A 27,920-nucleotide genomic window follows, 5' to 3' on the forward strand; every position below is an offset into this window, starting at 1 on the left:
GGGATACAGAGAGAGATGATGAGAAATAAATTAAGGGAGTTGGGGATGCAGGAATTCACATTAAAAGGGTTGCTGGGCATAGGTGAGAGAGCACAAGTCCAGGTATTTTTGGCGTTTTTAAGGGGTACAGGGGTTTTTTTTATAGAATATGACGAATAAACAGGAATAGGATACTAGGATGGTCAAAGATGGGAGGGTGAAGTGTAGGTTTGTGTGTGTGTGTGTGTGTGTGTGTGTGTGTGTGTGTGTGTGTGTGTGTGTGTGCGCGCGCATGCGCGCGCAAAATTGGGTGAAGGGATTTAGAATGTATGTCTAGTGCACATTCTGGAGCAGAGGGTGGCGGTAATGCACCATTAAGCTGGATGCCAACCACCGTAAAACAAGATACAGACAGACAGACAGAAACATCAAGGTGAGTGCGGCAGTTTGGGACGCGTTTTGGTGTTCCAGTGCTCTGCAGTCTCCAAGAGATTTTCGAGAGGCAGGGGTAGCATGCGCGAACCTCGCAGCCAGCAGGCTGCAGGACGGGACGCAAACCGCTGTTTGGTTCCATTTCGCTGATTGAAGAGACGGGGGATATTGAAGTGTTGAAGCGGGTGCAGCGCCGGCTGCCTGCCTTTGAAGAGACGGGGGATATTGAAGTGTCGAAGCGGGTGCAGCGCCGGCTGCCTGCCTTTTGATCGGTTGCTCTGTATCACAAAGGGGAGAGCCTGCCACTACGGAGAACAGTGTCCAGATTTTTTTTCTGCATTTTGGATTTGAACTTTAAACAAAATACTTTTTTCAGACTTGTAATTTTTATATTCTGTATTTTTTCACCCAATCTTCTCATGTTTTTGTGCGAGGAGGGGGTCTTGGGGGGTGATGTATTGATCATTTTTGCTTGGATTTTGTGCAGGAGGAGAGATTTGGGGGTGTCATGGCTACCCAGAGAACTAAAGAATTTCAGAGTTGGATACTTTGATAATAAATGAACCTTTGAACTATGAAGAACATTGTGCTTCATAGAATATGCTCTCCATTGTACATCTATAGAAATTTGCAAGAGGCTTTAATGACAGAGTTGAAAATGTATTATCAAAGTACAGAAATATCACCATATTCTACCCTGAGATTCATTGTTTGTTTAATGAATGAGATACAGTGCAGAATAGGCCCTTCTGGCTCCTTGAGCCGTGCTACCCAACAACTCCCAAATTTAACCCTAGCCTGATCACAGGAAAATTTACAATGGCTCATTAACCTACCAACCTGTACATCCCACATGGTCACGGGGAGAACGTACAAGCTCCTGGCAGACAGCATTGAGAATTGAAGCCAGGTCACTGGTACTGTAAAGCATTGTGCCAATCACTATGCTACCAGGCCACCCCAGTAAACATGACATGCACAAGACGAAGAACAAACAACCAATGTGTAAAAGACATACACAAAGAAGAAAAATATAGAAATAAATAAGCAATAAAAATGAAGAACAGGAGTTACAGGGTCCATAGATTCTGGAATCAGTTCAGTGTTGGGGTGAGTGAAGTCATCCTCTCTGCTTCAAGAGCCTCCTGGTTGAGGGTAATAAAAGGCCAAAGTAAATTTATTATCAAAGTACGTAGGGGAGGGAACGTTGACTCAGACCATGAGAGGCCTGCGTCGGGCATTTTCATTCCTTACCAGGCGCAGATTGGAAGCCTGTGTGGGGCGCCACTCCTCGCACAGACACTAGAGCAATGTGTGGTTAAGTGCTCAAGGACACAAAAACGCTGCCACAGCTGAGGCTCGAACTAGCAACTCTCAGGTCACTAGATGAACGCCTTAACCACTTGGCCACATATTACCATATACAACCATGAGATTCATTCCCTTGCATTAACTGAAATACAATTGAATTTTCAAAAAAATGCATAATCAAAGACTGGTAAACAATCCATGTAAAAGACAAACTGTAAATAAGACTGTAATGCTGAGAACATGAGTTACAACAGACCTTGAAAGTGAGGTTGTAGAATCAGTTCAAAGTAGTAGTGATTGAATTTATCTATACTGGTTCAGGAGCCTGATGGTTGTAGCATAATAACTTGTTGTTGGTGAGGGACCCAAGGCTTCTCTACCCACTGCCTGCTGGATAAGAAGGAGGCACGGTCTGGGTGGTGGGGGTCTTTACTGATGGATGCCTTTATTGGTGGCAGCACTCCAAGTAAACATACTCAATGGTGGGGAAGGTTCTGCCAGTGACGTACTGGTCTGCTTCCACCACTTTCTGTAGCCTCTCTCAATCCTGGGCATTAGTGTTTCCATGGCAGGCCATGATGCAACCCGTTAGGATACTCCCCACTGTGCATACATAGAATTTTGACAAAATTTTTGGTGACATGCTAAATTTATGCAAACTTCCAAGAAAGTAGAGGTGCTGTCATGCCTTCTTTATGGTGATACTTATACACTGGTGCCAGGACAGAGTCTCTGATAAGTTTATGCCAAGGAATTTAAAGCTACTGACCCTCTCCACACTCCTCCCCTTCCTCCTCCCCCCCCATTCCATTCCCCTAATGAGAACCTGCAGCTCTTTGGTTTTGCTGATGTTGAGTGAGAGGTTGTTGTTATGACGCCATTCAACTAAATTGGAAAATTAAAAATATGATGATTCATCGGCACCTTTGAATTAGCCAACAACAGAGTGTCACCAGCAAACTTAAATATGGCTTTGAAGCTTTACTGAGCCACACAATCACAAGTATAAAGCGAACAGAGCAGTGGGCTAAGCGTACAGCACTGTGGTGCATTTGTGCTGATGGTGAGTGTGGAGGAGATGCTGTTTCCAAACCGTATTAACTGGGGTCTGCCAGTGAAGAAATTGAAGATCCAGTTGCACAGGCTGGTATCATGGCCCAAGTCTTGGAGCTTAATGAAGAATTTTGAGATGATGATAATGTTGAATGCTGAGCTGTAGACGATGAAGAGTATCTTGACATGTGCATCTTCATTATCCTGGAGTTCCAGAGCTGAGTGAGGAGCTAATGAAATGGCAACTGCTGTTGACCTATTGTGATGATAGGCAAATTGGAAAGGATGCGAGTCACTTCTCAGAGTTGATATGCTTTATGACCAACCTCTCAAAGCATTTCATCATGGTTGATGCAAGTGCCACTGAACAATATTCATTGAGGTAGGTTACCACGTTCTTCTTGGGCACCAGCATGATTAAAGCCTGCTTGATGCATATGGGTATCGCAGACTGCCATAGGGAGAGGTTAAAGATGTTCAAAACACTCCAGCCAGTTGATTAGCACAAGGTCTTCAATACCAAACCAGGTACGTTGTCTGGGCCAAATGTTTTCCGTATATTAGTGGTCCTGAAGGGTGCTTTGAACTTTGAAATCTGAACTTTAAACTTTAAATTTATAAATTTGAGCTATGCTTAGCCAAACAAACAGGAGTTTAAGAGAGCAGAGCAGTGAGCTAAGCACACATCCTTGAGGTACACCCATGTCGATTGTCAGTGAGGAGGAGATGTTTTCACAAATCTGTATTGACTTTGCTTTCCAAAGAGGAAATTGAAGACTCAGTTGCAGAATGAAGTACAGAGGCCCAGGTTTAGACATGTTTTGCTTTTGCCTCAGTGCTCCAGAGAAGAGAACCTGTAAGACTACGTCTGCTATAGACACTTTGAGCAGTAGACGAATTGCAGTGGGATGGGTCCTTGTTCTGGCAGGAGTTAACTCTATCCATAACCTTCTTTCAAAATGCTACATAATGGTAAATGTGAGTGCCACTGTTATGGAAGCAGCTCACGCTGTTGTTCTTGCGCATGAGTGGGACTGCTGTCCTTTTGAAGTAGGTGGGAACCTCAGACCGAACAATGAGAGGGTGGAGATGTCCTTGAACACCCCAGCCAATTGGTTGACATAGATTTTGGATGCCTACCAGATAGACCGTTAGAACCTGATGCCTTGCGAGGGTTCACCTTCTTGAGGGATGTTCTGATGTCAGCCTCTGAAACAGATCACAGGGCCATCAGATGCTATGGGGATTCACACAGGTATAATGCTATTCTCCCTTTTAAGGTGTATATAAAAGGCATTGAGCTCGATGGAGAGTGAAATATCACTACTATTTATGTTAGTAAAGTTTTCTGAAAAGGAAGTGACATCATGCAAACCTTGCCACAGCTGTCATGCATTCAATTGTATCTTTAGCTTCACATGAAAAGGTCTTTTTGTTGTCATAATGGCTGACTGTAGATCATATCTGGAGTTCTTGTAGGATTCCGGATTGCCAGACTTGAACACCACAAATCTTGTCCCAGCAGACTGATAATAACCTGGTTTATTCAAGAAAAACTTGCTATGCGCTCAATGACACACGTTCATCCATGCAGGTCTCGATTAAGATGGTGACGACAATGGCATATTCATTCAGATCTGAAGATGAATCCCTGAATAAGGTCCAGTGCATCAATTCAAAACAGTCCTGAAATGCTCCTTCAGCTTGCTTGACCGCACCTCCACTGATGTTGTGGTTCTCAATCTCTGCCAATATGTCAGGTGATTGGACTTACCAAAATGCACATGTGGAATGGCATGGTAAGCATTCTTCATAACAATCAAGTATGTTGGCTCCTCTCATTCCACAGGGCCATATTGGTGGTAGTATGCCAAGGAATTCTTCAAGCTTGCCTAGTTGAAGTCCTCCGCAATGAATGGGAAGGCACCAAGGAGCACTGTCTTGTGACTGTTAATGACTGTGCTCCCCTCCTCCGGTACCAGGTTGATGTTTGCCGGGATGGAATGTACACTGCTACCAGGATGACAGTGGATAACGCTTGACCATTAGATGTTCTAGGTTAAGGGAGAAGGACAGAGGGAAATTTACCATGTCTATGCACCATGAAGAGTTAATCATGTAGCCACCTCTGCCTTTACTTGATGCTGCTAAACAGTCCATGCAGTGGATGGTGAAGCCCTCAGTCTGGGTCACTGTGCCCAGAATTCTAGAGGAGAGCCACATCTCTGTGAAGGCCTCTCCTGAGCCTCCAGCTGCAGCACCCACTTCCTACATGGTCAGGAGTCTGTAAAACATCTGCAGTCTCTGAAGATTGTTAGTTCTTTTAAACAGCTTGAAAAGAGCTTGTAAGTTACTTAACAGCAATGTCCGTAGCTGCAGATTTCAACTGTAATATTTGTAAAGGGGAACACTAGACGATTCCCCTGGGAGCTGAACACAAATGTTGCTCCTCTCCAGTGTCACTTAAGTATTTTTTTAATGTGGTGGATTGTGGTGCTTCAATGCACTGTGCAAAGAAGCTGAAAGGAGAGATGTGTTATTTTAGCTACTGTACAGCAAACATAGTCAATATGGACACAAAATAAAATTTAAAATATTCATTCCCAACCGTGCCATTGCAAACTCATGGAAGATAAAGTTAGGGGAAGGACATCATAGAAACATAGAAAATAGGTGCAGGAGTAGGCCATTCAGCCCTTCGAGCCTGCACCGCCATTTATTATGATCATGGCTGATCATCCAACTCAGAACCCTGCACCAGCCTTCCCTCCATACCCTCTGATCCCTCTAGCCACAAGGGCCATATCTAACTCCCTCTTAAATATAGCCAATGAACTGGCCTCAACTGTTTCCTGTGGCAGAGAATTCCATAGATTCACCACTCTCTGTGTGAAGAAGTTTTTCCTAATCTCAGTCCTAAAAGGCTTCACCTTTATCCTCAAACCGTGACCCCTCGTTCTGGACTTCCCCAACATCGGGAACAATCTTCCTGCATCTAGCCTGTCCAATCCCTTTAGGATTTCATACGTTTCAATCAGATACCCCCTCAATCTTCTAAATTCCAACGAGTACAAGCCTAGTTCATCCAGTCTTTCTTCATATGAAAGTCCTGCCATCCCAGGAATCAATCTGGTGAACCTTCTTTGTACTCCCTCTATGGCAAGGATGTCTTTCCTCAGATTAGGGGACCAAAACTGCACACAATACTCCAGGTGTGGTCTCACCAAGGCCTTGTACAACTGCAGTAGTACCTCCCTGCTCCTGTACTCGAATCCTCTCGCTATAAATGCCAGCATACCATTTGCCTTTTTCACTGCCTGCTGTACCTGCATGCCCACTTTCAATGACTGGTGTATAATGACACCCAGGTCTCGTTGCACCTTCCCTTTTCCTAATCAGCCACCATTCAGATAATAATCTGTTTTCCTAGTTTTGCCACCAAAGTGGATAACTTCACATTTATCCACATTAAATTGCATCTGCCATGAATTTGCCCACTCACCCAACCTATCCAAGTCACCCTGCATCCTCTTAGCATCCTCCTCACAGCTAACACTGCCGCCCAGCTTCGTGTCATCCGCAAACTTGGAGACGCTGCATTTAATTCCCTCATCCAAGTCATTAATATATATTGTAAACAACTGGGGTCCCAGCACTGAGCCTTGCGGTACCCAACTAGTCACTGCCTGCCATTCTGAAAAGGTCCCGTTTATTCCCACTCTTTGCTTCCTGTCTGCTAACCAATTCTCTATCCACATCAATACCTTACCCCCAATACCATGTGCTTTAAGTTTGCACACTAATCTCCTGTGTGGGACCTTGTCAAAAGCCTTTTGAAAATCCAAATATACCACATCCACTGGTTCTCCCCTATCCACTCTACTAGTTACATCCTCAAAAAATTCTATGAGATTCGTCAGACATGATTTTCCTTTCACAAATCCATGCTGACTTTGTCCGATCATTTCACCGCTTTCCAAATGTGCTGTTATCACATCTTTGATAACTGACTCCAGCAGTTTCCCCACCACCGACATTAGGCTAACCGGTCTATAATTCCCCGGTTTCTCTCTCCCTCCTTTTTTAAAAAGTGGGGTCACATTAGCCACCCTCCAATCCTCAGGAACTAGTCCAGAATCTAACGAGTTTTGAAAAATTATCACTAATGCATCCACTATTTGTTGGGCTACTTCCTAGAGCACTCTGGGATGCAGACCATCTGGCCCTGGGAATTTATCTGTCTTTAATCCCTTCAATTTACCTAACACCACTTCCCTACTAACATGTATTTCCCTCAGTTCCTCCATCTCACTGGACCCTCTGTCCCCTACTATTTCTGGAAGATTATTTATGTCCTCCTTGGTGAAGACAGAACCAAAGTAATTATTCAATTGGTCTGCCATGTCCTTGCTCCCCATAATCAATTCACCTGTTTCTGTCTGTAGGGGACCTACATTTGTCTTTACCAGTCTTTTCCTTTTTACATATCTATAAAAGCTTTTACAGTCAGTTTTTATGTTCCCTGCCAATTTTCTCTCATAATCTTTTTTCCCCTTCCTAATTAAGCCCTTTGTCCTCCTCTGCTGAACTCTGAATTTCTCCCAGTCCTCAGGTGAGCCACTTTTTCTGGCTAATTTGTATGCTTCTTCTTTGGAATTGATACTATCCCTAATTTCTCTTGTCAGCCACGGGTGCACTACCTTCCTTGATTTATTCTTTTGCCAAACTGGGATGAACAATTGTTGTAGTTCATCCATGCAATCTTTAAATGCTTGCCATTGCATATCCACTGTCAATCCTTCAAGTGTCATTTGCCAGTCTATCTTAGCTAATTCATGTCTCATACCTTCAAAGTTACCCCTCTTTAAGTTCGGAACCTTTGTTTCTGAATTAACTATGTCACTCTCCAACTTAATGAAGAATTCCACCATATTATGGTCACTCTTACCCAAGGGGCCTCTCACGACAAGATTGCTAATTAACCCTTCCTCATTGTTCAAAACCCAGTCTAGAATAGCCTGCTCTCTAGTTGGTTCCTCGACATGTTGGTTTAAAAAACCATCCCGCATACATTCCAAGAAATCCTCTTCCTCAGCACCTTTACCAATTTGGTTCACCCAATCTACATGTAGATTGAAGTCACCCATTATAACTGCTGTTCCTTTATGCACACATTTTTAATTTCCTGTTTAATACCATCCCCGACCTCACTACCACTGTTAGGTGGCCTGTACACAACTCCCACCAGCGTTTTCTGCCCCTTAGTGTTATGCAGCTCTACCCATATCGATTCCACATCTTCCCGGCTTATGTCCTTCCTTTCTATGCGTTAATCTCCTCTTTAACCAGCAACGCCACCCCACCTCCTTTCCTTTCATGTCTATCCCTCCTGAATATTGAATATCCCTGAACGTTGAGCTCCCATCCTCGGTCACCCTGGAGCCATGTCTCTGTGATCCCAACTATATCATAATCATTAATAACAATCTGCACTTTCAATTCATCCACCTTATTACGAATGCTCCTGGCATTGACACACAAAGCCTTCAGGCGCTCTTTTACAACTCTCTTAGCCCTTGTACAATTATGTTGAAAAGTGGCCCTTCTTGATGCTTGCCCTGGATTTGTCGGCCTGCCACTTTTACTTTTCTCCTTACTACTTTTTGCTTCTACCCTCACTTTACACCCCTCTGTCTCTCTGCACTGGTTCCCATCCCCCTGTTGTGAACTAACCTCCTCTCGCCTAGTCTCTTTAATTTGATTCCCATCCCCCAACCACTCTAGTTTAAAGTCACCTCAGTAGCCCTCGCTAACCTCCCTGCCAGGATATTGGTCCCCCTAGGATTCAAGTGTAACCCATCCATTTTGTACAGGTCACGCCTGCGCCAAAAGAGGTCCCAATGATCCAAAAACTTGAATCCCTGCCTCCTGCTCCAATCCCTCAGCCACGCATTTATCTTCCACCTCATCGCATTCCTACTCTCACTGTCGCGTGGCACAGGCAGTAATCCCGAGATTACTACCTTTGCGGTCCTTTTTCTCAACTCCCTTCCTAGCTCCCTATATTCTCCTTTCAGGACCTCTTCCCTTTTCCTACTTATGTCATTGGTACCTATATGTACCACGACCTCTGGCTCCTCACCCTCCCACTTCAGGATATCTTGGACACGATCAGAGATATCCTGGACCCTGGCACCAGGGAGGCAAACTACCATCCGGGTCTCTGGACTGCATCCACAGAATCGCCTATCTGACCATCTTACTATCGAGTCCCCTATCACAACTGCCCCCCTCTTCCTTTCCCTACCCTTCTGAGCTACAGGGCCAGACTCTGTGCCGGAGGCACGGCCACTGTCGCTTCCCCCAGGTAAGCTGTCCCCCCCAACAGTACTCAAACATGAGTACCTATTGTTAAGGGGCACAGCCACCGGGGTACTCTCTATTACCTGACTCTTCCCCTTCCCCCTCCTAACTGCTCTTGACCTTGTTACTAAAAGCAATGCTAAGTGGAGGTGATAAAATCCTGCAGCTCCCACAGCTAGCTGAGGAAGTCTAGTAATAGTTTTGACTTTAACACACTAACTCTCAACTCTGAAATGATACGCAAATGCTAGGCATAAAGATATTATTACATCACAAACAGGCACCTAGAAATAAACAGAAAATTGGAAAATGATCTGCCTTTTCACAGAACTTCCATAATGTATTTGTAAGTAAGATCAGTAGTCCATTGAATCAATCTGAATATTCCATTGATTTGGAATCTTTTCAGAATGTACCATTAGCAGAATTGCGATCATAATGAGATTGATCACTAACATATGACATGAAATTTTTGTCTTGTGCTAGCAGTATAGTCCAAAGACATACAGTAAAATTACAAAATAAATAAGTACCGCAAAAAAAAAGAACAACAATCTACTGTTAATTGGTTCATGGACTGTTCAGAAATCTGATGGTGGGGGAAAGAAGTTGCTCTTAAATCATTCAGGTTCTTCAGGATAATGTACATCCTCCGTGATGGCAGTTACAAGAAGAATTAATGTCCTGGATGGTGAAGTTCCTTAATGATGGATGCCACTTACTTGAGGCACTACCTCTTAAAATTTTCCTCGATGGTGGGGAGCGTTGTGTACGTGATGGATCTGGCTATGTCTATGACCTTCTGTAGCCTTTTCTGAGCCATTGCATTGGAGGCTGCATACCAGGCTGCAATACAACCAGTCAGGATGGTCTCTATCATATACCTATGGAAAGTTGTAGTCTTTGGTGACGTGCCAAATCTCCTCATTCTCCTAACAAATGCGTTCTTTATGATAGCATCAACATGTCGGACCAAGGATAGATCCTGAGGTGCTGACATCCAGCAAGTTGAAGCCGCTCACCGTTTCTACCGCTGATACCTCAGTGAGGATTGGTGTGTGTTCTTGCAATTTCTCCTTCCCGAAATCCACAATCAGTTCCTTTGTCTTTCCGATGCTGAATGCAAGGTTAGTGTTCCGACACCACTCAACCAGCTGAACTTCTTCTCTTGTAAAACCTCTTTATTGCCATCTGAGATTCTGCCAACAACATTGCTATCATCTGCAAATTTATAGATGGCATTTCAGCTTTGGTTAGCCACACAGTCAAGAGAGAATGGAGAGCAAAGAACTAAGCATGCATGCTTGAGGTGTGCCTGTTTTATAGTCAGCCAGGAGAGATGTTGCTCACAGTTCATGCTGTCTGTGGTATCCTAACATGGAAGTCAAGGATCCGTTGCAGAGGGAGATATAGAGGCCCAATTTTTGAAGCCTGATTATTAGACTGAGGAAATTATGCCCTTGAAAACTCCAGCCAGTTGGTCAGCACATGTTTTCAGTACACTGCCATGTATACCATTGAGGCCTGAAGTATGTTCTGACCAGTCGCCAAGACAGATCACAGAGTCGCTGGAGGCTTTGGGAATTCACACTGGTGTAGGGTTATTCTCCCTCTCAAAGCATGCATAAAAGATATTGGGGAAATAAAGCACAATTGCCATTTTGTTGTTAGGTTCGTGTTTTTACTTAGAGATACAGTATGGAACAGGCTGTGCCAAATGAGCCATGCCATCCGGCAACCCATCTATTTATCCCTGGCCAAATCACAGGCAATTTACAATGACCAATTAGCCTACAAACCGGTACATCTTTGGACTGTGGGAGGAAACTGGAGCTGTAATAGTATCCTCTGACACCGAGCTGCAATAGTATCATGATAACCATTATGCTACCGTGGTGCCCTGTTTCGCCTTTTTGGAAGTAATAGCATACAAACTGCCACAGGGGTCTTGCATCCAATTCTGTCTCTAGCTTGACTTGCAATTGCCTTTTCACTCTCACAATGGGTTACACCTGGACTTCTGGTAAGACTTAACATACGACCAGAACGTAGATAACAGGCTCCAACAGTAGCAGAACCACATCTGAAATAAAAAAGACAACGTAAAAGGAGTTGTTTCATAATCTGGTTTGAGGTTGTCACACTTGTAGTGTTGTCTGTTGGTGCCATTCACTTCAGAACCCTGGGGTGTTGTCCATCTGGTCCAGATGACTCATCTACTTTCAGACCTTTCAGCATCCCAAGTACCTTCTCCCTAGTAATAACAACAACACTCATTTCTGCCCTGACACTCTCAAATTTCTGAGACTGTTAGTGTCTTCCGCAGCAAAGACTGATGCTAAATACTTATTAAATCCATCCGCCATTTCTTTATCCCCCATTACTACCTTCCTACAGCCTCCATTCTTTTCCCCACAGGGAAAAATAATCTCATACCTGCTGCACTAGCTCAAGGGCCGAGGCCCCTCCAGCACTACCTCTGAGATCTCCATACCTGCCTTGCTCACAGTCTGAACCTCTCATCCCTGGCCACTGACCAAATCTGAAGGATAAAATTCATCTCACCTTTCACTGCATTTGACAGATCATTCTTCACAGTTTCAGCCAGCTCTAACAATTCTCCACCAATAGGCACGTCTTCCCCTTCCCTCCCCTCCCCTTTCAGTATTTGTGGAATAGACACAATGGGCCACATAGCCCAACTCTGCTCCAATATCTTATGGTCTTACATACTTCAATGAGACTGTTCCCTCCATCACTCCATGGTCCACTCTTCATCTCCGCTAGCCGCTCCCCTTCTTACAGCACATTCCCATGCAACCATAGAAGAAAGTGACATCTGTTCATTCACTTCTTCCCATCTCAACACAGAGGACCTAATAACTCTTTCAAGTGAAGCAGAAGTTCACGTCCTTTTCTCCAGGGGTAGTGCATCTCATTTGGTTTTCACAATGTGATCCACTCTACATTGGAGAAACCAAAAGTAAATTAGGTTTGTTTTGAAGAATACCTGCATTTGGTCTGAAAGGATGTCTCAGAGCTCACAGTTGCCTACCACTTCCATCATCATTCTACTCTCACTCCGACCCTCTAACTGTGGTCTCCTGCTACTGTTAACCCTAATTCAAGCTAGAGAAATTAAATTTCATCTTTCATTTAGGCATTTGCTTCCTTATGCAATCATTATTGAATCCTACACCTTCAGATAACATACTTACTTTGTATCAGAACTGACTTTCTGTTCTAAGCTTTCCATCTGTGATTTTGGCTCAGCTGTGCTCTTGTCATTAGCACAGACTCTCCTGCTAGGAATCTCCTGCATTTTGCAACTCTCGTATTCTTTTGTTTGTATTCTCACCCTCCACCTGCAATCATTTTATAAAGTTTGCTCTTTCTATCTGTCCCATTAAATCTTTTATAATCCAACCTTCATCTCAGCTATATGAGATATTCTATTTGTTCTTTCTATACCTCTAAAACTTAAAATTAATTTGTTTTCTCTTTTTACCAGTTCTGACCAACATGTGTTGACTTGAAAGCATTAACTCCATATCTCTTTCACCAGCTTCCAGCAAGCTTCACTCTTACCAGTGCCTAAGAAGAAATGACTGCCTCAATGACTTTTGACCAGAAGTACCTACCTCCCCAGTGATGAAGTGCTTTGACAGGCTGGCAACTCCTGCCTGAGAAGTGACTTGGATCTGCTCCAATTTGCCTGCCAGCATGACAGGTCTATAAGATATATAACGAGGAGTGAACAGACCTCTGAGACAAATTTTCATGTTTCATATTATTTTCACTGGGGATTGAAGTCTTATATTTAATTCCTTGATAGAAAGGACCCTGTATCTCAAAATGTAAAAGGAGAGCATCATAATAAAATATTAGTAAGCTATCATAGAGTCATAGAGCACTACAGCACAGAAACAGGTCCTTTGGCCCATCTAGTCCAAGCCAAACTATTATTTTGCCTAGTCCCATTGCCCTCCATACCTCTCCCATCCATGTACTTACCCAAATTTCTCTTAAACATTGAAATCAAACCTGCATGCACCACTTGCACTGGCAGCTCGTTCCACACTATCACATCCCCTGAGTCTAGGGAATAAATTCCAAACCTATTCAAGCTTTCCCTACAACCCAATGCCCGGCAACATCCTTGTAAAATTTCCTTGCATTCTTTCAATCTTATTGATACCTTTCCTGCAGGCAGGTGACCAGAACTGCACACGGTACTCCAAACTGGGCCTCATCAACATCTCATACAACTTCAACATAACTCCCCAACTCCTGCACTCAGTAGTTTGATTTATAAAAGCCAATGTGCTAAGAGCCGTCTTTACCACCCCATCTACTTGTGATGCCATTTTCAAAGAATTATGGATTGGTATTCCCAAGATCTTCTGTTCTACTGCACCTCTCAGTGCCTTACGGTTCACGGTGCAAGTCCTACCCTGGTTTGTCCTCCCAAAGTGCAACACCACACACTTGCTTGCATTAATTTCCATTTGCCATTTTTCAGCTGGACCAGATCCTGCCACAAGCTTTGATCATCTTCCTCTCTATCCACTACACCCACAATCGTGGTGCCAGCCACCAACTTGCTGATCCAATCTACCATGTGTTTTACTTGTAATCATTGTTTATCTGACATTATGTGCCTTTGATGCTCCTGTGGTTGCTCTGTGCCTATACGACAATAAACTTGGAATTCGAGAAGAAAATCTGACATTCTGATGTGGCTTTTATGTTATTCCAGGCCTTCCGTCATTGTTGACTCTTGAGCACCTCTGCAAATTAGGTGCATTTAGGGTTTGGCAAGGAGTGCTAGCAATACCAGTGATGTCCACTATATGTAAATAAAACAATATTTGCACAACTAACATTGGCCTCAATAACTCCTTATGCAGCTGGATCTTTGCTTTCCTCACTTGCAGACCCTTGTCAGTTTGGATTGGCAACAACATCTCCTCCATGATCTTCATCAGCACAGGTGCACCATAAGGCTGTGTGCTTAGCCCCCTGTTCTATTCACTTTATACTTATGACTGTGTGGCTAAGCACAGCTCCAATGCCATTTTCAAGTTTGCTGATGATACCACTGGCCAAATCAAAGGTGATGAGGAATCGACATGAGGGAGATTGAAACTTTGGCTGAGTGGTGTCATAACAACAACCTCTTACTCGATGTTAGCAAGACCAAGGATCTGGTTATTGACTTCAGAGGAGAAAACCAGAGACCTTTGAGACAGCTCTGAAAGGATCAGCGGTGGAGGGGAACAGCAACTTTAAATGTCTCATTGTTGTCATTTCAGAGGACCTGTCCTGGGTCCAGTACATAAATGCAATTATGAAGAAAGCACAGCAGCTCCTCTGCTCCCTTAGGAGCTTGCAAGGATTCCGCATGACAACCAAAACTTGGGCAAACTTCTATAGATGTGTCTTGGAGAATATTTACTGGCTGCTTCCGTCTGGAAAGAAAATACCAATGCCCTTGAAGGGAAAATCCTACAAAAAGTAAAGGATACAGCCCAGAGCATTATGGGTAAAGTCCTCCCCACCAGTGAGTATATCTACACAGAGCACTCTCAGGAAAGCAACATCCACCATCATGGACCCACAACACCCAGGCCATGCCCTCTTCTTGCTGCTGCTATCAGGAAGGCAGCACAGGAGTCTCAGGACTCACAGCAACAGGTTCAGGAACAGTTATTACTCATCAACCATCAGGCTCTGGTACCAAAGGGGAAAACCTCACTGGCCTCATCAGTGAACTGTTCCCACAGCCTATGGACTCTATTTCAAGGATTCTTCATCTCAGATTTTCAATATTACTAATTTTGTTTTTGTATTTGCACAGTCTGTTGTCTTTTCCACACTGCTTATTGTCTGTAGGTGCAGTTTTTCATTGACACTATTATGGTTATTGTATTTATTGAATATGCCCACAAGAAAATAAATCTCAGGTTGGTACACGGTGACATACATGTATGTTGATAAAAATGTAGTTTGAGCCTTTTCCTCCGTCTACTGCTTTTATTCTTTCTTACATCAGCAACTGGTAAACTCCACAGATCAGAAATCTGCCTCTTGGGCTTGTATCACTAAATTCCCTGTTCACATTGTGACACAAGTGTGCAGTTTTGCTCCAAGTGTAGAGGGAGAGACACTGAAGCAGATGAACAGTTCATTGACTTTTAATAAGAACTGTGCAGAATTAAAGGAAAAACAATAAATGCTGGTCCAACAGGGCCATTAAGTAAAACTCTAAAACTGGAAGCTAATGCTGACACTGTGGCTAGGAAGCAGTAATTTAATACTAAATGAATATCACTCCTTTACAGAGTCAATCAAAATGGCAGTCTTCTTTCCCAGAACAAAGACAAAGGTAAGCAAGAAGTATCGCGTCGCTATGCTTTTGGTTGTCTTGACAAGACTGGAACAGGGGTGGGGGAGGTGGTAGTGGGAGTTAAATACCTCAAAATGAAACATTAATTGACTGGAACATGCATACTCACGAGTGTGATTGTTGAACCAGTTCCGCAGCCCGCCTGCAAGGACGTGCAGAGTATGTGGTTGTGACATATTGAGCTGAGTGATTGATTTCCTGAAGCTGCGAGACCGCTGACAAAAGTTTGCAACATAATTTGTTACACAGGAACAAACTTTTCTGAACAATCCAAATATTAAATCAATCTTTTAAATAGTAGCTGAATGTGATTCCACTGTTTACTGAGCAGTGACTAAAATAACTTACTTATACAGTAACACTTCCCTTGTGAAAACATGTCAAAGTCACGTAGAAATCTGACAGATGGATAATAAACAGTACGTAAAGAAAACTGTAGATGAAACATTGAATAACTTTAAAAATGGGCATCCAGCCATGATCCTTCAATAGTTTGCAACTGTAAAATACATTGCTCACTGTCCAATGAAGTCCTGATTGAGTATAGTATAGTAGGTTGATCCTAGCCCGCAGCTCGAATAACCAGCATTTAATCCTGACTTCTGGCACAGTCTGTGTGAAGTTTACATGCTCTTCCTCTGGGTGCTCCAGTTTCCTCCCACGTCTCAAAGACATTGGAGTTGGTACCTTAATTACTCACTGAAAATTGAATGTAGACTCTAGATGGGTGCTTGACGGTTATTGCCAACAGGCCTAATTCCATACATAATGAGACTGAGTTGGTACCATGTGATTTGCCTCCATGTATGTGCTGACAGCATCAATTCACAGGTTATTGACAAAGAAATCCTTGGTGACATCTCCCATCTCAGTTCTTTTCTGAAGTAAGGTCCACCACACTTACCAGCCTATCCAAGGTAAAAAGGGACAACACTGAGAAACCTCATATGGGATTCCATATAAATCATTTAGGAGAAAGTGTTGGTTTGAAACATTTTAAAGGAATGTATAATTTTTATCCAAAAGGTAGGACCATCCAGCTTCAATTACTGCCTTACAAGTGGTGTTTTGGGCTAAGAACAAGGTTAAACAAATTGATCTCCCAAACACCAAGTGTCTCAGATTGAGCCAAGGATCCTAGGAAAGACTATGATTTCTTCAGCTGGAGATCTCCCATTCTTCAGCTACCAAGTTGCACTGAAAAGTCTTGGCAGAGTTTGATTGCCAAATAGTGGGTTGTGGGGAAGGAGCTACTTGCCAATATAAAGCTAAAACATTCTACTTCTAGTTAGGACAGCAATTAACTCTGGAGACAAACTATCTACTGATTTTTTTTTTAAGCATACTGACTCACACAGATCTCTTGACTACATCTCTTCCACCCTGCTACTTGTAAAAATGCTATTCCTTCTCTCAGTTCTTCCATCTCTGCCACATCTGTCCTTAGGATGTGGCTTTCCATTCTAGAACATCTGAGATGCCCTCCTTCTCCAAAGAACAGGGCTTCTCTTCCACCACCATCAATGCTGCCCTCACCTGCATTCCTCTGCAACCTGCCCTCACCCCCATCCTCCCACCGCCATAACAGGGATAGAGTTCCTCTTGCCCTTACTTACCACGCCAAGAACCTTTGCTTCCCACACATCATTCTCTGTAACTTCCACCATCTAGAACAAGGTCTTACCACTGAACACATCTTTCTCTCACTCCACTCTCTGCAGTGATCGCTCTCTACATGACTCCCTTGTCTACTTGTCCATCCCCACTGATCTCCCTCCCATCACTTAGCCCTGCAAGCAGGGCAAGTGATACACTTGTCCTGACTCCTCCTCCCTCACCACCATTCAGGACCCCAAACAGTACTTCCAAGTAAGATGACACTTCACCTGTGAGCCTTTTGGGGTCATCTGTTGTATCTGGTGTACCCAGTATAGTCTCCTCTACATCAGTAAGGCCCAACATAGATTGGGGAACTGCTTAATTGAGCACCTTCACTCTGTCCACCAAAAAAAAAAGAGATTTTCCAATGGCCACCCATTTCAATTTGACTTCCTGTTCCCATTCCGACACATCGTTCTATATCCATATATACTGCCGTGTTAGGTCACCTCTCAGATTGGAGTAGCAACACCTCATATTCCATCAAGGTAGCCGCCAACCTGAAGGCATAAACATCAATTTCTCTAACTTCCAGAACTCCCCCCCACCCCCTCTTGTCACAATGCATTTTTGCACCCAAGTGCAGAATTATACAGAGACTCAGAAGAGTTAAACAAAATTAGGAATCTTATTAACAAATGGGACAAAACAAAACAAAACAAAACAGTAGAACTTATAAGGTCTTGGATAACTCAGCCACAACTTCACAAAGCAAGGATCAGGACCACCAAGCCCTGAAGCGTAAGCTCTACCCCTTTGCATACACTTCAATCCATGCTCAGCTAATTAAATCCCCAGACTCTTAGCAAACTTACAAGTAGCCATTCAGATAAGAGACAAAAGTCTAAGGATACTTAATTAGACACCTGCAAAGTCTCAAGGAGAATTAATTCAAAGTATTCAAGTACAATTCCAACTTAAATGTAAAGTAGAGAAGACCTAACTCAAACACATAAAAAACCAAAAGGGCAACAATACAGAATAATTATAATTAATAGAACATAGAGAATACAAAGAAAAACAACAGCAAAAGAAAACCTCAGAGCTCTCAGAATTCTCTATTGATGACCTGAGGTTGTAACACTTCTCTCTTTTTCTATTTTCCCCATTCTGGCTTCCTCTCTCCCCTTTTTTCTCCTCCCTTCCCCTTCAATTCTCTCTGGTGCCCCTCCTCCTTCCCTTTCTCCCATTGGCCACTGTGCTCTCCTATCAAATTCCTTCTTCTTCTGTCCTTTACCTCTTCTGCCTATTACCCCTCAGCTTCTTATTTCATCACCCCTATCCTATCCACTTAGTTTCCCCCTTCAGCTGGTTTCATCTATCATCTGCCAGCTTGTACTCCTTCCCCTTCCTTTCCAGTCCTAATGAAGGGTTTTAGCCTGACATGTTGACTCTTTATTCCTCTTCCTAGATGATGCTTGACCTGCTGAGTTTCTCCAATACTTTGTGTGTTCCAACAGTAACTATCATTTATAGTTAAATGTTATATTAGATAAAATCAAGGTTATCCTCTTTAACCTAAACAATTTATAATAGTTAAACTATAGGCATTAGGACATACATAAATTTTGGGTCATGCATTTTCATTGCATAAATCCCCTCCGTATTGAGTCAAGTCAATGTTCTCATTACAATAAGCTCAATACCTAGAATTAACCAAAGTCTTCTGACATATAATTAAGCTTTGTATGATTGTTTCAGCTTTTCCTATGTGAATTCACTTTGATATATGAGATGATTCAAATGACAAATAATTAATGAGAATATATTCCTGTTTGAATTCCAGCTTAGAAAGCAGATAGGAGTCCACCACTTCACTGTGTTCAGGATCACAAACCAAACCAGCTAAAGACAGCAGGTTTTCTTAATGAAGCACATTAGTGAACCAAAGGAGCTTATAGAATAGTCAGTTAGAATATTTTTACTAGTTCTTCATCTGGTTAATTATTTGAGTTTAAATGCCCTAACTAGTAAAGTGGAATTTAAGTTCACTACTTCACTCTGACATACTGGGTCACCTGATACTAGTCCAGTAACTATCATTATACTATCACACCAGATACAATAGCTAATTATGCTAATTTAATATCACTGAGCTTTGTGTAACTTATGCCCCTTTCAGTTGAGACAATAGGTAGAGTAATTATGAGGCTAATTTTTCTTATTATCCACGTTCATGTGTTAGAGCAACTTTAGGTGAGGAGAAATAAGTGGTTACAGAACTCTGACTGTAGTGATGATACAACCAAACCATGCCTTTCAATTTTTGATATCATCACACTGGATTATTCTGCTGGTTAATTGGATCCAACAGCTAACCCCAGTATAAGTGTCAATGCAATCCTGGTTTCAATGCCTATGCACCACAATGCAGAAGTACAGAAGGTACTCGAGGACAGATGCAGGTGATAACAATGATAAGGTTGTTCACCGGTAAACCTTGTGTGAGGTTTAAAAGATTTCCTCCACATCCTAGGGTTCAAGAGTAAGAAAAAAAGGATTTAAAAATCTTCTAACTTGAGATCCATCAATGATAACAATTTTATGCATATTTCAGAATCAAGTGACCTTGTGTGTAAATCTTGATTTAAAAAAACACAAAACATCTAAACAGTAAAATATAATTTCAGGCCTGAATGAATATGAAAGGAAAAGCATCAGCTCAGTGGCAAACCACTTCATTGTGTCAAATTTATACGATGCATACTGGCAGAGCACATGTTTAGATTCAGATGGTGAGACCCAGTTTCAGCTGAGAAGTCTGGATGAGGCGCAATGCTTTGCCATTGCAAAATATGTGAAAATTGGATGCTGAGATAACTCGTGTCTTTTTACACCGCACTTAACAAAACTGCCGAACAATATTTGGAAATGTTTTGATGGTGGATTGTCATCCTAAGAATAAACAGTATGTTGAAGAGTCCAGGAGGAGTAATAAAATAAACATGTTAAATTGTCCAATTTATGAAAGTAGATATCTGTTCATAAAGCCACTTAAACATTGTATTTATGAAATGAATTATTGGATTGGATTATACTCAGCTTTAACTGGTGGTTCTATAGAGAACCAGCCTTTTACTCACTTTTCATCTCATCTCCAAAGCATGACATCTTACTCCCTGCTCTGCAGTTGCCACTGAGTCCAGCAATGGAACACAGACATGCCAAGTAGATGATCTAGATGCACTTTGAGTACACCAAGGATATACGTCATAAAAAGCACAACTCGTGTCAGGCTATTGAGCCTGAGCAAATAAATAAATGCAGGAATAATTTTTGCTTCTTTTGAGAGTTCTCTCAATTTATATATCTAATCAATTTCCACCTTGTGAACTTGTTTTGATTTTTCAATGTTTTACTTCTGTAATACTTTTTATTATCCTAAAAACATGAGGAAGTCTACAGATGCTGGAGATACAAAGCAACACACACAAAATGCTGGAGGAACTCAGCGGGTCAGACAGCATCTATGGAAATGAATAAATCATCAAAATTTTGGGGTGAGACACTTCTTCAGGACTGAAAAGGAACAGTGAAGATGCCAGAATAATAAGGTGGGAGGAGGGGAAGAAGACTAGCTGGAAGGTGACAGGTGACACCAAGTGGGTAGGAAAGTCAAGGGCTGGAGAAAGAGAAAGAGGAGGGGACCCAGGGAGAAGTAATAGGCAGGTGAGAAGAGGTAAAAGGTCAGAGTGTGGAATAAAGGAAGGGGACAAATATGTTTACCAGAAAGAGAAATTGATACTCATGCCACCAGGTTGGAGGCTACCCAAACAGTATATAAGGTGTTGCTCCTCCACCTTGGGGTACCCTCATCTTGACACAAGGGGAAGCCACAGGCTGGCATGTCAAAACAGGAATGGGAATGGAAATTAAAATGTTTGGCCACCGGGAAGTCCCACTTGTGGCGGATGCTGCAGAGGTGCTTGATGAAGCATTCCTCCAATTTATGACGGTTCTCACCAATGTAAAGGAGTCCGCATCAGGAGCACCAGACACATTAGACGACCCCAGCAGAGTCGCAGGAGAAGTGTTGCCTCACCTGGAAGGAATGCCTGGAAACCTGAATGGAGGTGTATGGGCACTTTGACCACTTGAAGGGATAAATGCCAGGAGGGAGTTTGGTGGGGAGGGAAAAATAGATCTCTTTGGAGATGGCTGAAGTCATGGAGAATGATGTGTTGGATGTGGATGCTCAAGGGGTGGTAGATAAGGACAAGAGAAACTTTATCACTATTACGACAGTGGGAAGATGGGGTGAACACAGATGTATGGGAAATGGAGGAGATGGAATAGAGGGCAGCATCAATAATGGGACCTGTTCCTAGAAGAAGGAGGACACCGCTGATGTTCTGGAATGGAAAGTCGCATCATGGAAACAGATGTGGCAGAAACAAAGAAACTGAGAAAAGGGAATAGCATTTTTACAGGTGATAGGGTGGGAAGAGGGATAGTTGAGACAACCATGGGAATCAGTAGGCCTATAAAAATGTCGGTTGACAGTTTGTTTCCAGAGATGGAGACAGAGAGGTCAAGAAAGGGGAGGGTGGTGTCAGAGATGGATGAGGTAAATTTAAGGGCAAGGTGGAAGTTAGAGGCAAAGTTGATTAAATTGATGAGCTCAGCTTGGGTGCATGAAGCAGTGGCAATATAGTCATCAATGTAGTGAGGAAGAGTTGTGGGGTATAATCGGGGAAGGCTTCAAACCATGGACCGTTCTACGTAGCCAACGAAGAGGCAAGCATAGCTGGAGCCCATGTGAGTTCCCATGGCTATCCCTTGAGTTTGGAGAAAGTGGGAAGAGCTGAAGGAAAAATTGTTGTGGGTAAGGATCAGTTCTGCCAGATGGAGGAGGGTGGTGGTGGAGGGGGATTGGCTGATTCTTTTGTCAAGAAAGAAGCAGAGAGCTTTGAGGCCTTCTTGGTTATTTATTTATTGAGATATAGTGGGGAAAAGGCCCTTCCAGCAATCCTCCAACTTTTTAATCCTAGCCTAATCATGGGACAAATAACAATGCCCAATTAACCTACAAACTGGATCATTTTTGGACTATGGGAAGAAACTGGAGCACCCAGAGGAAACCCACACAGTCACAGAGAGAATATACCAACTCCTTGCAGGGGATAGAAATGTATAGGGACTGAACATTTATGGTGAAGATGAGGTGGAATTGAAAGTTACTGAGGAGATCGGGGGCACGAGAAGTGGCACGGATATAGTTGGTAAGTGACTGAACCAAGGGGGATAGAATGGAATTGAGATATGAGGACACGAGTTCAGTGGGGCAGGAGCAGGCAGAGACAATAAGCCTACCTGGACAGTCTGGTTTGAAGATCTTGGGTAGGAGGTAAAAACAAGCAGTGCAGGGTAAAGGAACTAAGTTTGGTGACAGTGGATGGGAGTTCTCCAGAGTGGATGACATCAGTGATGGTGTTGGAGACAATTTTCTGATGGTCTAGAGTGGAATTCTCTTTGAGCAGTAGGTATGAGGAAGTGTCTGACAGTTGCTGCCTGGCCTCAGCACACCCTTTGTCTGTGGGTTTGATGGTAAGGTTGGCATTGGTGCGGAGAGAGTGGAGGGCAGTGGACTCAGAGTGGGTAAGGTTGGAGGAGATGAGAGGAGTGCTGAAGTCGAGATGGTTGATGTCTTTTCGGCAATTCAAGATGAAAAGATCCAGAGCAGGCAGAGAACCAGAGTGGGATGTCCAAGAAGGTGGAGGGGGGGGTCATCAGTGTGGGGTGTGGAATCCTTGCCAAAGAAGTGGGCTCATCGATGGAGGCAACAGAAGAAAAGCTCAATGTTGTGGCGGGCGTGGAATTCACTGAGGTGTGAGTGAAGGGGGACAAAGGTGAGGACAGAACATTCTGCCTCAGAGAGGGGAAGGTCGGAGGGAATGGGAAAGACACGGCAAGGATTAGAGCTGGGATCGGAGGGGGGAAGGCAGCTGGTGGTGTCAGAGTGGAGAGGAGGGTATGGGTGTTCAGGGAAGGTGGAGTGGGAGGAAGATAGAGCTCTGAGGACCCAAGAGATGATGGTGGGGCCTGAGAGACACAGGATTGCAGAGTGGTGGTGGGGGAAGGGGAGACTGGGGGTCTAGCAGCAGCATTAAAGTCTTAGCCTGGAGGTACTAGTAGACAGTAGTAGTGGGGGAAAGGGAGACCGGAATCCAGCAACAGTGTGTAGTAGTGGTGGGCGAAATTTAACTGGGAACATTTTATAAGTGACTATATGAGACATTTTAAAATAGTGAAATGACTTCAAATGGTGGCAAGCAGCCATTAGGCTACTGGAGTGTTCTGCAGTGGAGATATACAATTCACCATCTAAGCTCTAATTGCTGTTGTGCCCTCTCTACATCCAGGGAAAACTTCCAGGTTTGGTGATTTTTCCTGTCCTCTATGTCTGTAGCAGATTAACGCTGATAGGTGGACACTGCCAGAGGCAAGTTTAGGAAATTATCAGAATCACAAATGACCTGGTTTATTAGTGTAGGATTCAGAGAAATATCCGATAAACAGAGGAAATACCTATACATTCTACTGGTGGATACAACAGCAGCAGTTACACGTAAAGAGTTCAATTCAAGCTGTGGGTGTTCCTAATTTTCTTGTGTGGATTTGGGCCAGAACTGCCAGGAATATAAATAAGGATCAACCCGTAGGGTACAAAAGCAGCAAATTTCATTCAGTGTGGCCCTTCTGAAAGTTCTGATTGGTAAAGTTTGTCAAAGGTTTGAATTATCAGAGATTCATTTAAAAAATGTAAAATGTGTTTTATTTTGTATTTAGCATCTTAGTTGCATATTTTTGTGCCAGGCTATTAAGTAATTACTGTGCATCTGACTCTCTGAGTGATGTCTTCTCCTTCTGTCAAAACTGTAATTAGCAGCTAAATTTTGTCAGAATAATCAGTGGGTTGCTAATTAATTTCTATTTTTAGACAGGTTTTGCCATTTTAGTACACAACTTTGTTTTCGTTATGTGTAAAAGAACATAAGATCAGAGGTGCCTGAGATTGACAAATAACTAATAGCTTTAAAATTCTTCCACAGCAGAGACTAGGCAAAATCATAATAGACAGATCCAAACTAATGGAATTAACTGATACTAATGTTAATATGCTGGTAATTAAAGCATTATTTTACTGATAAACAAAACTGTAAGTACTTGAAAACACACTTCATCTGGTTGATTGTGAAATTATTTTAACATGCAGGGTAATGAAAAATGTTTAGGTTCGAGGAATATCAAATATTCTCAGAAAGCCATGGAGATGAAAATACTCTCTGTGCTTCTCACTGCTTTGTTGTGTAGATTTATTTAAACTTTCTGAATTATCCACAAAGAGAAAAATCAAAAAAATACCTGAACACTGGCTGTAAGAAACCAATAATTTTGTTTCCAGAGTACATGATTAGATACTTTTATTACAATCTGCTAATAGTTGATTTTCAGATGAAAAAGATGTAAAATTACTTGTTCCTGAATAATGAATGCTTCCACTTAAAACCTTCAGGTTATCACTGATAGGATATGCAAATTATGATGAATGATCCAGATCTAGCTGATTAGTACACAATATATCAGTGAGAGGTGTTTTGAGGGACACCATTGCATTCTAAGAACTGGAATCCACCACAATTTTCTGCTTTCTGTCCCCTAGATAATATTATATTCCCTCAGCCACTAGATCTTGAGTTTCAAAGTTGCAACATTCCTTATATCTCACCAATATGCTTCATTCATTGACATTTGAAACTAATGTTGACGAGAAATGGTTTCAGCAGAAATGTTCTTTTCGTGCATATTATGTTTGAAACATACCTTTGTCAGAAACTTTGCAGGGACAAAAATGATTGACCAATTAGTCTCTTTATTGGACAAAAAAATAAAGAGAATCCTCAGTGTATCACACCTGTAATGGCGAGTGCAATGCTGAGGAACAAAGGAGGAAAGCAGATGTGTTCAAATCACTTCATTCTGCAACCTTCAATACCCAGTTCAAACTAAATATATTATTTGTCAGGGATTCTCTTCTTTTAGTGAGCTTGGAAGCTTTCATGGAACTATTTTTTCCTGATGCCTCATTAGTGACAGATCCTGAATCAGAGAATGAACAACTTTCTGTTATGGGTAACATCAGAAGTTTTATGGCAACATAAATTTAAATTTTACATGGAGCCTGCAAGACACAATGATCCTCACCTGTGGAAGATAATCTGACAGAAATGAAGATATCCCACAGCCTTCATGAGAGAATGACATACTATCCTCCAATGATTGGAATGAATGCTAGGGCATACAGAAGATATGGTCTAGTAGATCTATCAGCATGAATCTCTATTTTCCATATTAATACAATCATTTGCTCAAATATAACATAAAGATGAGATTGATGTAGAATTAATTTGCTTCTTTTCAGATTTTTTTAATGACATTTAGCTGAAAGTTGTGTCATATGAGTAATTTATTATACAGCATCAGAAGTATGATTAATATGTGTTCTAATGATTCAAGATTATTAATTATATGCATCTGTTGCCTGTATAGTTTGCCTCAGGAAGTTTTCAAAGGGACGTATGGCACTTCCAATTTCAAGAAAGGAACATTGAATACGAATTGCTGAAAATGACGGTGATCTCCCTCAGTTACCCCAACCATAAACTGGTTAATTAGTTACCTTACAAAGAATTGCAATTATTTCTGGACCCAGCTGATTACTTACATGGTATAGGGAACAGTATCGTATTCTCTGTTGATGGTTTGGTGAATGTAATGTCCTATTGTGATTATCTGATAATCAAGCATTCAATTTCTATGCCTCTGCATCAAACACTTCATTCTCCACTACTTCCAACATCCCCAAAGGGATCCCACCACCAAACACATCTTTACCTCCCCCGGCACATATCCTTGCAAGCGGCCAAAGTGCTACTCCTGCCCATTCACCTCCTCCCTCACCTCCATTCAGGGTTACAAAACAGGTCTTCCAGGTGAACACCTCACCTACAAACGTGCTGAGGTCGTCTATTGTGTCTGGTGCTCCCCATGTGGCCTCCTCTACGTTGGTGAGACCCAGTGTAAATTGGGGAACGCTTCATCAGGCACATCCATTCCATTAGTCAAAAGCGGAACTTCCGGTGGCCAAACATTTTAATTCCGATTCCCGTGCTCATTTTGACATGTTGGTCCATGGCTTCCTTTTGTGCCATGAGGAGGCAGTCCTCAGCCATAGAGAAGCAACACCTTATATTCCGTCTGAGTAGCCTCCAACCTGATGGCATGAATATCATTTCTCCTTCTGGTAAAATATATTTTTCCTCCCCTCCTGGCCTGTTACATCTTCTCACCTGCCTGTCACCTCTTCCTCAATCCATTTTTTTCAGTATATCATTGAGTTCTAAAGGTACTGACATCTTTTTCTTCGACCACTTACTCACTTAATTACCGTTACGACGGTGGCATTTAGGGCAGCAATGAAGGTCCTCCATTTCTGTCTGTCCTTGGCCACTCAGATGTGGAAAGATTTTTCATTGCTGTTTCCATAACAGTTTTGTTTTACCAGTCAGGGTTTTTAGCCCTGAGCTGAAACCCCAAACCTGGAGGACCAGTGGACCACTCTTCGACTGACCTCTGTCCTTTAACCTGTTTGGCATGGGTGACCCTACCAAGAGCCAAAGCAAGCCCCCAAACCATGACAAGGTTGTGGTCCTCTTGGAGGTTCTTTGACCACACTCTTGCTCACTCCTCCTCTTTAGAGTTCCTTCTTATCTGAAAAATCACCAGGTACAAGTGTAATTTGTTCTGTGGAAAAGAAAGACAGTGATCTTAAAAATAAAATATTTACCAGTTTGATCACAATTGTGTCATTAACCCTTCCAATTCACGTCCAAGAACAGATCTTCTCTGCGTGAAGTTTACATCTCAATGATCAGATTTTTCTGTTGGAGTGTCCCCTCCATAATCTTCACTCACAAATATCAGGTGGAAATTTCTTCTGTAGCAACATTAATAAAATTAGGCAATAAATTCTTTCCCAGGTGGCATTGATGAATTGACGTAAGTTAAGCAGACGTTCAAAGTTCAAAGTAAATTTATTTTTAAAGTACATATATCATATATCATATGAAGTTCATTTTCTTGCAGGCACCTACAGGAAAATAAAGAAATACAATAGAATCCATAGAAAAAAACATATATAACAAAGCCAGAGTCCCTGAAAGTGAATTTATCGTGTGGTGAGCCAGAAGCTTTTTCCCAGGGTTGAAATGGCTAATGCAAGGTGGCCAAATTTTAAGCTGCTTGAAAGAAGGTACAGAGGGAATGTCAGGGTAAGTTTTTCACACACATAGAGTGGTGGGTGCGTGGAATGCTGGCAACGGTTGTGGAGGTCAATAGAATAGGGTCTTTTAAGAGACTCTTAGATACATGCAACTTAGAAAAATAGAGGGTAATTCTAGGCAGTTTCTAGAGTAGGTTACATGGTCAGCACAACATTGTGGGCTGAAGGGCCTGTAATGTACTGTATATTTCTATGTTCTATGTACAGGCTGTGGAGTCAGTTCAGTGTCAAGGTAAGTGTTAACCCACCCATGCTGGTTCAGGAGCCTAATGGTTACAGGATAACAACTATTCCTGAACCTGGAGACATAGGACCCAAGACTCTTGCACCCCCTGCCTGGTGGTAGTAGTCAGAAGAGAGGGAATTGGATCA

At 42.4% G+C, this 27,920-nt stretch overlaps 1 long non-coding RNA gene across 1 annotated transcript; it reads left to right on the forward strand.

The window, feature by feature from the left end:
- The first annotated feature begins 304 nt into the window (after positions 1–304).
- On the forward strand, positions 305–27,009 carry LOC140195952 (uncharacterized). The gene is made up of 3 exons (XR_011885578.1): positions 305–412; positions 15,483–15,526; positions 25,757–27,009. It is a non-coding gene; the product is annotated as an uncharacterized lncRNA (long non-coding RNA).
- The last annotated feature ends 911 nt before the right edge of the window (positions 27,010–27,920 follow it).

The sequence above is a fragment of the Mobula birostris genome, chromosome 4, assembly GCF_030028105.1.
Source record: "Mobula birostris isolate sMobBir1 chromosome 4, sMobBir1.hap1, whole genome shotgun sequence".
NCBI lineage: Eukaryota > Metazoa > Chordata > Chondrichthyes > Myliobatiformes > Myliobatidae > Mobula > Mobula birostris.